At 38.4% G+C, this 14,294-nt stretch overlaps 1 protein-coding gene across 2 annotated transcripts in view; it reads left to right on the top strand.

The window, feature by feature from the left end:
• PPP2R2A (protein phosphatase 2 regulatory subunit Balpha) overlaps positions 1 to 14,294 on the top strand; it is a 90,812-nt gene that overhangs the window by 8,630 nt on the left and 67,888 nt on the right. Inside the window, exon 2 of one of the 2 annotated variants that reach the window (XM_036281588.1) lies at positions 576 to 705. The exons of the other annotated variant lie outside the window; for it this stretch is intronic. The gene's annotated coding sequence lies outside the window, so the exon portion shown is untranslated. The remainder of the gene's footprint in view (positions 1 to 575; positions 706 to 14,294) is intronic. 2 annotated transcript variants of the gene reach the window in all.

Genomic DNA, 14,294 nt, shown 5'->3' with positions numbered 1-14,294 from the left:
AGTGGAACTTTGATCAGTTGCCTCTAATACAGGCCCTGTGGATTGAATCCAAAACCTTTGGTGTGCGGGATGATGCTCCAAGCAACTGAGCCACCTGGCCACGGCAACACTGTTGTTTTTCCATATTAGAGATGAGAAATATTAACTGTGTGTCCCTGAGCAGGTGGTGGAGCTGGGATTCTTACCTCAAACCTTTTATTTTCCCTAATGTAATTTTATTTATTGGAAAACTTGAGCTACTTTTAGGTCAGGTGAAGATGTTTGAGGTTGTTTGCGTGTGAGTTACTTTTAAGTTTGTTTATAGTGCCTAGTTTAGATTATTGTTGTTTTGAAATAATTGAATCCAAATTGGAGATCTGAATTTTCTGCTAATGGAATTGTTTAGCTAGAACGTGCTATATATAAATGGGCTATAAGGGCTTTGTGAACCTTTTGAAGTTGTATGTAAAATTGTGCTGTGTGTATTTGTACGTACGTGCACTTTTCTGGTCAGAGAAGGTCCATAGCCATTGTTAAAACAGCTATCGTTTATTGCATTTCAAAGTGTGGTCTGAGTGACCCTTCATTTCTTTCAGAATGTTTATTAAGTTGAAACTATTTTCATAACAACACAAAAATGAATTTGCATCAATGGTAACAAAAGCAATGTGGATAAATCTGCTGGTGCCTTAACATGAATCAAGGCTTTCATACCAAACAATACCAGTAAGTAGTCATGGTCATCTCCCATCACCATATACCAGCAGCTTAAAAATGTCAATTTTACTTAAGAATGTCTTTGATGAAACGGTAAAAATTACTAATTTTATTAAATCTTGATTCTGGAGTACATGTCTGTTTCTTGTGACAAAATGAGAAGTACACCTAAAGCAATTCTATAGACCAGGGTACAGTGAGGAAGAGCACTGGTGTCAATAATTACTTTTTGGGTTTCAAACTGCACTATCTGCTCTTTTCATCGAACATTATTTTTACTAGTAGGAACTACTGACAAACTGTGGTTATTGAGACTTGAGTGTTTGGCAGACGTGTTCTCAAATGAACAGTGAATTTTGGTGGACAGTATTCGTTGCCCATAATAAATTTTGAGCTTTCAAAAAAATTAAAATTTTAGAAATTGGTGTCTGCCATCCTGAGCTTGATAACTTACCAATAACTAAAGATTTTTCATGTGAGGTCAGTAGTGATATTAATGACTACGGTTTTTGATATTGTGTAATGAAATGTGTCAGCATTTCGAAGATCTATGTAACTCAGTCAGTATTTTATAAATGACCAGTGCCTATGATGTTTAAACATCATGCATAAGTAAAAGTGCAAATTAGAACATTGGATTTTAATGTAACAAACATTGGATTTTAATGTAACAGACAACTAACAGGGTTTTCAGATTCTACAAACCTTAAGAAACTACCACATGTCCAGTTTTGTTGTAATATCAAAGAGCTGCATGGCTACCTGCAAAGCCTATTAAAATACTTCTCCTTTTCCAACTCTGTACCTGCATAATGCTGGATTTTCTTCATATATTTACCAACACAACAAGGGTGATATGGTGAATGCAGAAAAAATTAAGAGAGTATAGGCATCTTCTTTCCAATGAAACATTAGAGAGACTTGCAACAATGAAAAATGTCATTTTTCTCACTAACTTGTTTGGGCGGGGGGAGGCAATAGTTATTTTTTAATAAATGTGTAAAGAGCCTGGCTAGTGTAACTCAGTGGATTGAGTGTCGTCCCATGGACTGAGAGGTCCCGGGGTTCGATTCCCATTCAGGGCACAAGCCTGGGTTTCAGCTTGATCCCCGGTTGGGGGCATGTAGGAGGCAGCCAATCAATATTTCTCTGTCACATCATTGTTTCTCTCTCTCTCTCCCTTCCTCTCTCTCTTAAAAAAAAAAAAAAATTGTGTAACGCTTATTATTACTATTTTTAAATTTAAAGGTCTTTTGGGTTCTCAGATTTTAATAAATGTAAGGGAAATCCTGCCATGCAGAAATATCTGACAACTGTTGGTTTAGTCTGTTAATGGATTTTATTGTACTAATGCATCAAAAAACCCTCATGAACCACAAGGCAAGTGATCAGAATAGTGTGCTACTTTTGTGCATTAATGTCTTAAAGCTTTCTTGTGACTTGAGACTGTTTCAGCCTACTCCCTTGCTGTTCTTTGGATACCAAATTAGATCTGCCTTAAACTCTTTCATCTGGTGATCTTGGTGAAGAAAGGATACCTTCAGGACTTTAAAATATGTATTTTTAAATTTAACTGTCCCTTAGATTAAATACCAGTACATATTTGCCAAAAAAACTTTAGCTCTTAAAGTTGTTTAGGGCATTTTCCACTCTGCTCAGGTCCAGCTGTCATTAATAGTTAATGTACGATTGCTGAACTCCTCAGAGCCTAGTCTAGCGCCATTTCTGGGTTGGCTGCCTTCTGGTCATTAGAAAAGAGTTGGGGCACTTGACATTATGTTTTGAGCCCAACACATTGCAATTTGATGTGTTTTTTCCCTAAAAGTATCAACATAAGAAACATTCAAATCTGTAGAGAATTTTTGTGAGTTTATTTGAGCCAAACTGTGGACAGTTGCCTGGAATCAAAATCACAGTGGATTGAGATAATGCTCCAGAGAATGGCACTTTTGCACCTTATTTTATACATTACAATAAAAAGAGGAGACATAAGTGGGTTACATGAAATCCACTGGTGATAAATTAGAGAGGAGGGAGAAAGCAAACCAAGGAAAAGTGGGATTGGATTAAAAGTAAAAGAATAGACACTTCCATCTTTTATGTAGGTGGGTTCAGGATAGTTAACAGTTAATTAACATGATAACAGTAACAGTGAGAGAATTATGATCTCTTGCCCTAGTGCATTGGTTGTGCCCTGAGGGGTCTGGAAAAATGGGAGTTACCCTGACATTCCAAAGCAGTGTTATCATCTTAGATGCAAAAGATAATAGTTAAGGTAAAGATTGTTATTTCTCAGGCAAGAGTCTAGCCTAGGACATGACTTCTTGCCATAAACTGCTTTTAGTTGAAAAGTTTCTTAATTTCAGGCCATCCTTTGTGATTATTGTAGGTCACTGAGTTTGTAAGGCTTCAGCGCAGGTCTTCCCTGAGCTTGTCAGGTTAGCATGTAGCCCCTTTTAGTTCACAAATAAAGGCATAGAATTTGCCTAATAGCTTTCTATTTCCCAACTCTTAACTACTAAAGGGAGGAAAAGGGAAATAAATAATATTCTACTTTAAAGTACAACATAATTCTATTTTAAAATAGTTGCTGAGCCCTGGCTGGGTTGGCTCAGAGGTAAGAGTGTCGGCCCGAGGACCAGAGGGTCTTGGGTTTGATTCCTGGTCAAGGGCATGTCCCTGGGTAGCAGGTTTGATCCCTGGCCCCAATAGGGGTGTGTGCAGGAGACAACCAATCCACGTGTCTCTCTCCCACTGATGTTTCCCTCTTGCTCCTTCCTTTCAATTCTGTCTAAAAATCAATGGAAAAATATCCTTGGGTGAGGATTAACAACAACAACAAACAACATAGTTACTGAATTTCCCATTCTGAGAATGCAGTATCAATATTTAATGCTCAGTATTTTCAGTATTTTTGTGACTTTTCTACGCTTAAAAAAATATGTCAAAGTATGTAGGACTTCTAAAACTAGCTATACCAACTTTCTTTCCATGTTCAAACATTGGTTTTATTAAAAAAGAAAGCTTGCCCTGGCCGGTTTGGCGCAGCGGTTGGAGCGTCGGCCTGCGGTACTGAGAGACCCGGGTTCGGTTCCCGCTAAGGGCACGTACCTCGGTTGCAGTTTGTCCCCGGCCCTGGTTGGTCGTGTGGGTGGCAGCCACTTGATGTGTCCCTTCACATCGATGTTTCTCTCTCTCTCTCTTCCTCTCTCTCCCTCCCGCTCTATCTGAACAAAAAAAAAAATGGAAAAATGTCCTCGGGTGAGGATAAAAAAAAAAAAAAAAAAAAAAAAGAAAGAAAGCTAATTTTTTAATTTATGAATTATTTTTAGTTAATATTAGCAGTAGTTTATTAAAATGTTATCTAGATCTTTGCCCTTGGCATATGTGGAATCCTTGGCAAATCATTATTGAATGTTTCTATATACCATGATACCAAGGATTATATATACGTCTGTAATTGTAGTTCCTATTGATTGACTTCCTTGAATGTTCAGATGTCAATTGGGATTTTTCTCCTCTGAAGTCTTTGAATGTTCTCCTTTGTCCAGTTCAAGGGGGATTGAGGACCAACTAATGACCCTATTTAAGAACTTCAGCTTTAATCTAAATCTAAAATTTTCCTTTGGTTATATGCCTACTGAAATTTGGAGGAAGTCAAGGATATTTTTATATAGCAATGATAATTTTTAGTGTATTTAAAAGATACTGTTTTCTAGAAATCCTCTTAGTACGTTTTTAAAAAAAATTTTTATTGATTTTTGTTGTTGTTGTTAGAGAGAGGAAGGGGGAGAGAGAGAAACATTGACTGGCTGCCTCCTGTGAGGCACCCCCCTGCCGGGGAACAAGCCTGAAATCTGGTCATGTGCCATGACCAGGAATCAACCAGCAACCTTTTGGTGCACAGGAAGGTGCCCAACCAACCGAGGCACACCAGCCAGGGTCTCTTATACTTTTTTATCCTGAGGTACTATTAGAGGGATGAATCTTCTCTAAGATATTGGACTTGACAGCTTCAGTGTATTCTTTTTTAATTTTTTTCAATTAAAAAATTATTGTTGCCCAGCTGGTGTGGCTCAGTGGATTGAGCGTTGTCCCATGGACTGAGAGGTTCTGGTTTGATTCCTGATCAGGGCACATGCTCAGGTTGGGGGCTCGATCCCCAGTGGCGGTGTGCATGTCCATGTTTCTATCTCTCTCCCTTCCTCTCTTTCTAAAAAAAAATCAATAAAAACATAAACAAAACTGTCACTTGAACCATAGGTAAAACAATTAGAGGAATATGTTGAATTTTGAACCAATTGCTCACTTTTAATTTTATTTAGAAGGAATCTAAATTCTTCTTCAGTAGTTTGTATTAAGAGAGAAATCAAAGTGGGTAACAGGGATTGGTGGGAAATTTTTTAACATTTTCTAAAGATCTGGAATTTGCCATTGTAGAGTTTTCAGGTCTACTCTGTGTGAAAGTGCAAGTAGAACCTTTTTAGTGTTACCCTTTTTTTCCAGCTTCCCACAGTGCTACGGGCCTGCATTAGATATGTTTCTAAGATTGAGTAAGGAATTTTTAGTATTTTCTATTGGCTAATAGATTGGGAAGGCTCTGTTTCAAGACATACAGGCTGTTGTAGGCAATAAATAGTTCTTGTCAAATTCCTTATTTAGGGATGCAACATGCAAAAATGGTTATTATAGAAATTTGTAGTGGGATGGGATTGCACATAGGTTTTTTGTTGTTAATACTCACCTGAGGATACTTTACCATTAATTTTTAGGTAGAATGGAAGGGAGAGGGGGGGAGAGAGAAACATCGATTGGTTGCCTTCTAGGCTACTTGCACCAACTGGGACTGGGGATTGAACCTTGCAACCCAGGTACTTGTTCTTGACTGGGAATCGGGCCCTCAACCCTTTGGTCCATGGGCCAAGGCTCTAACTGTTGAACCAAACTGGCCAGGGCAGTTTTTTTTCCCCCTTTGACAGAAAAAGAGAATTTTTTTTCTAGTAGCAGAAACAACTCTTTAGGTGAAATACTTTTTAGCTCCCTAATATTTTAATGCATTTTTATTGTAAAAAAATCACTTGAGCACTGGTTAGTGTGGCTCAGTTGGTTGGGCATCGTCCTGTGCACCAAGAGGTTGCTAGTTCAATTCCTGGTCAGGGCACATGTCCCAGGTGCGGATTCAATCCCTGGCAGGGGTCATGCAGGAGGCAGCCAATTGAAGTTTTGCTCTCATATCGATGTTTCTCTTTTTTCTCTCCCTCTCCTTCCCTTTCTCTCTAAAAATCAAAACTATTTTTTAAAATAATCAGTAAATATATAAAAAACACTTGACATAAAGTTTACCATCTTAACCATTTTAAGGTACAGTTCAGTAGTGTTAACTAGATTCACACTGTTGTAAAACAGATCTCTAGAACTTTCTTGTAAAACTGAAACTGGACCCATTAAATGCCTCCCCATTTTGCCCTCCCCTGAGCCCTTGGTTTCCACCATTCTGCTTTCTGTTTCTATGAATTTGACTGATTTAGATACCTCATGCAAGTGGAATCTTAGAGTACTTGTCTTTTTGTGATTATATTTCATGTCCTCAAGATTTATTCATGTTGTAGCGTATGATAGGCCTTTCTTTTTAAGATTGTGTATATGTACAGTATTTTGTTTATCTGTTCATCTGTTGATGGACATTGAGGTTGTTTTTACCTCTTAGTTATGCTCTCCTTGTTTTTTTATTTATAGCTCTGGTTCTGTGAGAACAGCTAAAGTACTTCCTATAAGTGATTGGGGGTAGACAGAAAGAGCCCTAGGCAGAACATGAAAGTATCATATTAGAGAATATTAAAGAACGCAGATTGGTACTGCTGTGAGACAGATCTATTATCCTAGATTAACAGTTTGAAAATTAGAACCGGACTACTTTATTTTGTAGGCTATTCTAGGATAAAATTAGGCAAAATCCAAATTTTTGGCACAAGTTCTACCTCACTTGTTTTGCAGTTTCTGGTTTAAAAACTAGAAAAGTCCCATAGATTTTATGTCAGTTTTTCTTTTACTGTAAAATTTTATATTAACAAAGATAGCCAGTATGTTTCATGTGTATTTTAATTAAGCAAAGTCTTAAGCATTACAGGAAAATTTGATAACTGCATTGTATTTCTTTTTTTTTATTTAACTTTATTTTTCAATGTATTACAGATGTCCCTCTTTTCTGCCCCCTTAACTCCCTCCTCCCCAATCCCCCACCCCCCCATCCTGCTTTCCCCACACTATTGTCTGTGTCTGTTGGTTATGTGTATATGCATATATGTCCTTTGGTTTCTCTCTTCCCACCCCATCTCCCCCCTTACCTTTCAGGTTCATTAGTCTAACAACCAATTTGCACTTCTTAATCCCTTCATCTTTTTCACCCAACTCCCCTCCCATCTGGCAACCAACAAAAAGTTCTCTGTATCTCTGAGTCTGTTTCTGTTCTGCTTGCTCATTTTGTTTGTAGATTTAACTGTTGATAGATATGTACTTATTGCCATTTTATTGTTCATATTTCTTTATCTTCTTCAAGAAGACCCTTCCACATTTCATGTAATACGGGTTTGGTGGTGATGAACTCCTTTAGCTTTTTCTTGTCTGGGAAATTCTTTGTATGTCCATCGATTCTAAATGATAGCTTTGCAGGATAGACTAATCTTGGTTGTAGGTCCTTGCTTTTCATCACTTTAAATGTTTCTTGCCATTCCCTCCAGGCCTGCAAAGTTTCTTTTGAGAAATCAGCTAACAGCCTTATGGGAGCTCCATTGTAGGTAACTAACTGCTTTTCTTTTGCTGCTTTTAAGATTCTCTCTTTGTCTTTAACCTTTTGCATTTTGATGATGATGTGCCTTGGTGTGGACCTCTTTGGGTTCATCTTGTTGGGGACTCTCTGTGCTACCTGGACTTGTATGTCTGTTCCCTTCACCAAGTTAGGGAAGTTTTCTGTCATTTTTTTCAAGTAGGTTTTCAATTTCTAGCCCTTTCTCTTCATCTTCAGGCACCCCCATGATGCGAATATTGTTACACTTGAAGTTGTGTCCTACAGACTCCTTATACTATCCTCATTTTTCTTTTAGTTCTTTTTGCTGTTCTGATTGGATGTTTTTTGCTTCTTTATATTCCAAATCAATGGTTTGCTTCTTGGCTTCACTTACTCTACTATTGATTACCGGTAAATTATTCTTTATTTCAGTTAGTGCGTCCTTCATTTCTGACTGGCCCTTTATTATTGGTTTTGAGGTCCTCACTAAGTTCATCGAGTGTCCTTATAAGCAGTGTTTTGAACTCTGCATCTGTTATATTGCTTATCTCCATTTCATTTAGTTTTTTTCCTGGAGTTCTGTTCTTTCATTTGGGACATGTTTCTTTGTCTCTCATTTTGGCTGCCTCCCTGTGTTTGTTTCTATGTATTAGGTAGAGTTACTATGTCTCCTAGGCTTCCTAGGGTGGCCTGTTGTACTAGGTATCCTATAGGGTCCAGCGGCACAGCCTCCCTGGTCTCCCAGCTGGGCCCTCGAGGTGCACCCCTAGTGTGGACTTGACACCCTTTTGTTGTAATTGAGTCTTGATTGCTGTTGGCAGGTCAATGGGAGGGTTTTACTCAAGCTGATCAGCTGCAAGGATTAGTTACTGTGCCAACTAACCACGGACCTCTGACTCCCTTGGACGGTCAGCTGTGCAGGGGCCCATCACACAGAGCAAGACTTCCTTCAGCAGTGCTCTGGTACCCACTGAGTCTATCCCTTGAGTGTGTCACTTGAGGTGATTGGGTAGTAGTGCTTCAACATGGTCTGAAGCTGTCCACTGGGTGTTCTCTCTGGGGCAAGGTCAGCCACTGCCTGTGTTCTACCCAGAAGCACCAGGCATAAGTTTACAAAGTGATCTGCAGATGGCTGCTTGTTGTGCTGGGCTTGGAGGTACCCAGGCGATGCCAAGCTGTGACCCAAGGTTGGCTGCTTCTAGTGCCAGGCCTGGGGCCACTTAGCTAGAGGTATGGGGCGGGGCTGAGACTAGATGCTGCTTGTTTGAGAGAATTTACGAAAATCTGAAGCAGGAACCATAACAGGCCAATTCTATGCTAAAGCCACTGGAAACAGCTTAGGTGGGCCCAAAAGTTGGGTGGGGCAGAGCCTTCAGAGAATCACCAGGGCAGGGCAAACAGCGTGAGCCAGGTTGCAGGAGTCCCAGATATTGGGGCCCTCTTCCTGCCCTGTATGGGAAGGGCTTACCAAAGGAACCAGGGCATCCACCAGCACCTCTGTCCAGGACAAAGCTGCATCTCCAGTCCTCGCCCCATGCCAGACAACTCAGTTCTTCCCCATATGTCTCTGGTGTCTTTCAAGCTGCCTCCCCCAGGGAGCTGGTTGAGTAAGTCCTTGCGTGGGCCCTTTGAGGGGAGCTGCTGGGGCTCCAGAAGTGATGGAGACTTCTCTTCCTGGCACTGGAAGCCTGGTATGGGACAGGGACCCCTCACTCCTTAGCGAGGACCCTCACAGACAAGGGGTCCCTCCTGATTTTTCTCCTCCACACGTGGGTATGGGACCAGTCCATCTGTGCTCTGCCCCTCCTACCAGTCTCGATGTGACTTCTTTAATTTTGTAGTTGTAGGACTTCCATTCAGCTTGATTCTGAAGGATGTTCTTTTTGTAGTTTAGTTGTCATTTTGAGGTGGATGAGGGAGGCGGCGAAAACTGCCTTTATGCCGCCATCTTGTCCAGAAGTCTGCACTGCATTTCTTACAGTAGGCTTGGAGGTGGACATTACTGTCATTTTGTATATAGGGACATTGAAGCTCAAAGAAGTTGAGCACTGTTAATCTATGATTATGAGTTAGTGAAACTATTCTGTCTGCTCTTTTGGCTCCCACGTTGCTTCTATAGGATTAAATTTTTTAAATTGCTGTTTAATTAAATTTTCTCTCTGGTTCTCAGGGAGAAAATGGAGCTAAGGCAAGGCCTTAGTTATTCATATACAAGTCAGTAAGTGTATGTTGAGTGCCTACTACTATAGGGAATATAAAGTAAATAGAAGACATGGTTCCTTCACTTTAGGTATATTAAGCAGGTCACTTTTATTAAAATAAGCATTTTCCACAACACTTTGTGTGTTTTAATATTAATCTGTTCATGTTACTAGGAGATCTATCCTTGGCTAATCTCATGAAAATTTTTAAGGTAATGCCAGAATGTGAGTAGTACATTTTTTTTTCCAAGTTGATGTTGACATGGTGGTGTATATAGGGAGTTAAATGCAAGAATCACATACACCTCAAGTCTTTACAAAACAGCAGTTCTCAACCTGTGGGAGTTATGAAGTAGCAACGAAAATAATTTTATGGTTGGGGTTCACCACAACGTGAGGAACTGTATTAAAGGGTTGCGGCATTAGGAAGGTTGAGAACCACTGTTCTAAAACATAATCATGCTTTTCAGTGGTTTCAAATGATTGTGGGTTGAATTTATTGGTAAAGATTACTGAAGATTTTTCCAGGTAAAAATTTGTGGTAGTTTACAAGCCTTTTTCTCTCTTTCCTCTATATGCTGTTTCAAACCTTTGTTTTAACAGTTTGGCAGTTCCTTAAAAGGGTAAACATAAATTTACCATATAACCCATCAATTCTTCTAATTATATAAGAGAATTAAATATGTATTCACAAAAACTTGTACACAAAAGTTTATAGTAACATTATTTATAATAGCCAGGAAGGGGAAACATATCAAATGTCTGTCAACTGATGATGTACTTTATAAAAGGTGGTGTATTCATATAATGGAATATTATGCAGCATAGAAAGGAATGAAGCACTGACACATGCTGCAAGAGGATGAACTTTGAAAACATTATGCAAAGTGAAGAAGCCAGTCACAAAAGACCACATATTATATAATTTCACTTATGTGAAATGCCTGGAATAGGCAAATCTATTGAGATAGTAGAATAGTGGTAGCTAGTGCTAGTGGGAGGCTGGGAGTAAGGGGAGTGACTGCCAATGTTTAGGTTTCTCTAGGGGATGGTAAAAGTGTTCTGGAATTAGACAGTGATGATGATCACACAATTCTGTGGATATAGTAAAAACCATTCATTATACACTGAATTTGAAAAAAATATAATAAACTAAAAAATTAAACAGGAGAGACAGGTAGGATTCTGTTCTCTTTAGAGTTTCTAGAGCTAGTAAAAAACTTGGCATTTACAAAAGAAAAGGCTTTTATTTTACAATACTTCCATCTCATGTGTAGAACACATCTCCATCTGACTTTCTCCACTGTATTAACCAAATATATTTTGCACATCCTTTTTACAAACCAATGTAAGGCAGTTAGTTTTATATTTTACTACCAGTATTAAATACACACAGACACAATCGTAATCAAAACAATGCAAAAGGTATACAGTGAAAGTATGTCTCTTCCTTTTAACCATTCTCCCAGATTCTGTATCCCTAGAGGTACTGTGACAAATTTTTTATTACAGAAGCATTTCATATTTACATGTTTTTACTTAGCCAGAGGGTGTTCAGCATTTCAGATTTGAAAGTTGGAAAATATATTCCAAAAATACCATGATAGGCAGGGTGTAAAGGCTCTGTCATAGAGAGGATCTAATGAATTACCCAGGTAGGTACCATTTTCTTTTAACTGGCCTGTGATTTTTATAGTTTCAATCTGAGTAGTTGCTGAGAAGGTCATAGACATTTGGGATGTGCATCTAGATATGCAATTAGTGGATTCTAAATAAAGCTAAGTAAAATTTATAGTAATTAATATATAAGATATCCAAGTCTTTAAAAATAACAATTTGGCCCTGGCCGGTTTGGCTCAGCGGTTAGAGCGTCGGCCTACGGTCCTGAGAGACCCGGGTTCGGTTCCCACGGGCGCGTACCTCGGTTGCAGTTTGTCCCCAGCCCTGGTCGGTTGTGTGGGTGGCAGCCACTCGATGTGTTCCTTTCACATCGATGTTTCTCTCTCTGTTCCTCTCTCTCCCTCCCACTCTACCTGAACGAAAAATGGAAAAATGTCCTCGGGTGAGGATAAAAAAATAAAAAAATAAAAAAAAAATAACAATTTGGGTTCATTGATGCCTAGAATTGGTGTCTTATCCCTGATCAAATTAGACCTTGAACTTTCTCCAGTTGAATCTTATTGTTCATGATGGTATCTGAAATGACCAGGTCTTTTTGGTAATTATTTAATTACTAGCCATTGTGGAGTAGGTTTAGATCCTAAAGACCTAATGTGTCTTTTTTTTCCTAATGTATATTTTTGACTGTTCAGTAAACATAAGTCCTTTTGGTCACATGTCCACCGTCTCTAATTCTCTCCCGAATTTCTTGGGAATTTTGTTAAGGTTGTTTAAAATGCCAAAATGTCATGATTTGTATACTCAAGTTGATGAGAATACAGCTTCATTAAATTCTTGCTATGCAATGATTTGTTAATATAAAGACTTAATTCTTTAAGGAAGAATAACTTTCTGAGAATAAATATAAGATGTCTGATAATACTTTTTTTTTTTTTATCCTCACCCGAGGACCTTTTTCCATTTCTTGTTCAGATAGAGTAGGAGAGGAAGAGAGAGAAACATCGATGTGAAGGGACACATTGAGTGGTTGCCACCTGCATGACCCATCCAGGGCCGGGGACAAACTGCAACCGAGGTACGTGCCCTTAATGGGGAACCGAACCTAGGTCTCTCTGGACCGCAGGCCGACGCTCTAACCGCTGAGCCAACCCGGCCAGGGCAAGATGTCTGATATACTTAAGTGCTTTATATACATTATCTCATTTAATCTCTACAAGCCTCTGAGGATATGTATTATTTTCATTTTATAGACTAGGAAATCAAGGATTATGTAAAGTAACTTGACCAAGGTCACACAGTAGGTAAGTGGGGGAACCAGGGGTTGAACCTTGGTTCTTCCATAAGACTTAAAAACCACCATAAGTAAATTTAAAAGAATAGCATCATATATAATCTTACTATTTTTAGATAACATCTTTTAAAATTTTGGCATAGATCTTTATAGTTTACAGTTCTTTTTTTCTCTGAATATATTTTCAAAATTGGCATTACGTAAATAGTTTTGTATTATGCTTTTCCCCCCAGTAGCCTGTAAGATAAATGGTTGTATGATATTTAATTGGATGTCTGGTATATTTAATTTGGACATTTAGGTTGTTTGATTTTTGCTGTTGTAAATTTATGATGAACATTGTAAGAATCTTTTTTAAATTTAATTTATTTATTAATCCTCACCTGAGGATATTTTTCCATTGATTTTTTTTTTTTTTTTTTTAGATAGAATGGAAGGGGTTGGGGGTAAAAACATCCATGTGAGAGGGGCACATTGATTGGTTGCCTCCTGCATGATCCTAATGGGGCTGGAGATCAAACCTGCAACCCAGGTATGTACCTTTGACAGAGAATCAAACCCAGGACTCTGGTCCGAGGTCCAACGCTCTAACCCCTAAGCCAAACAAGCTGGGGCTCCTTGTGAGAATCTTATTATTACTTTAGGGTATATTTCTTGAAGTGGAATTGCTGATCCAAAAGTGTGATTTTTTTTTTTTTTTTTTAATGGCTTATTGTATATATTACCAAATTGCCTTAGAAAGTTGGTGTTGGCTTTCCTTTTTCTCCAGCAGTGAATGGGAGTACCCATTTCCTGACCTGTCAACAATATTACCATTCAGAAAAATCTTTTACACCTTTTTATTTGAATGTGTTCAAGTGTGTAGATTCTGTTCATGTTCTTTGTCTGTTGTCCTTTGAGGATGCTTGTCTTTCTTATTCATTTGTAATAGCAAAGAGCTCTACCCCCCAGCCCCTACCCCCTGAATCATATTACAGCTGAGAAAAGTTGTATGGAAGAAATAATTGGAAGCTAAAGTAGATGGGAAAGGTTTTCTTAAAAAAGTGATTTTTTTGTTGTTTTTGAATAGGCAGAGGGTAAGGAAACATTTGAGAACTACTGTGAGTTCTTATCTGTAAATGAGGATAATTAATAGTACTTGTTATTCAGAGGATTAACAATTAACAAAACAATAAAAGCATTTTTGAGTCCACAAATTAAGATCAACTATTTATTGTTGTGATTAGGAGGAGGTTATAGTCATTTATTTGCAATAAGTATTGGTTGCATTAATGAAAACAACTTTAGCTTGATTGGGTTGGAGTTTGAGAAATCCAAAGAGAAAAATAGAAAGATTAGTTTCATCAGAATTGGGGTCAGACTGGGGTCTTGCATTTTGACTCTTAAATTTGACTAATTTAAAATTAATGTGTGGCAACAAAAGTTCAGGCTTGTCACTTTTTGTTTTGTTTTATTTTCCCATTTTTCTCAAGTTTCTCCAGTGTTTTATACTTTCCTGTGACTGATTACATCTGCTCTCAAAAATAATATAATTGGGGAGCAAAGGGGTACTTTGAACACTCCAGGTATCCTTTGCTATTAGTTTTATTTTCCCTTAGAAGGTAGGAGTAGAGTTTGGGAGCATCCGTGAAGATGTGATCATAGGAAAATCCCAGTAGAAGTATTGACCCATAACTGCTAGGGCTCTAAAAAGCCCTGCCCC

Source organism: Molossus molossus, unplaced genomic scaffold, assembly GCF_014108415.1.
Source record: "Molossus molossus isolate mMolMol1 unplaced genomic scaffold, mMolMol1.p scaffold_m16_p_4, whole genome shotgun sequence".
NCBI lineage: Eukaryota > Metazoa > Chordata > Mammalia > Chiroptera > Molossidae > Molossus > Molossus molossus.
The sequence above is the reverse complement of the archived record's forward strand: the minus strand, read 5'-3'. Positions and strand labels throughout refer to the sequence as shown.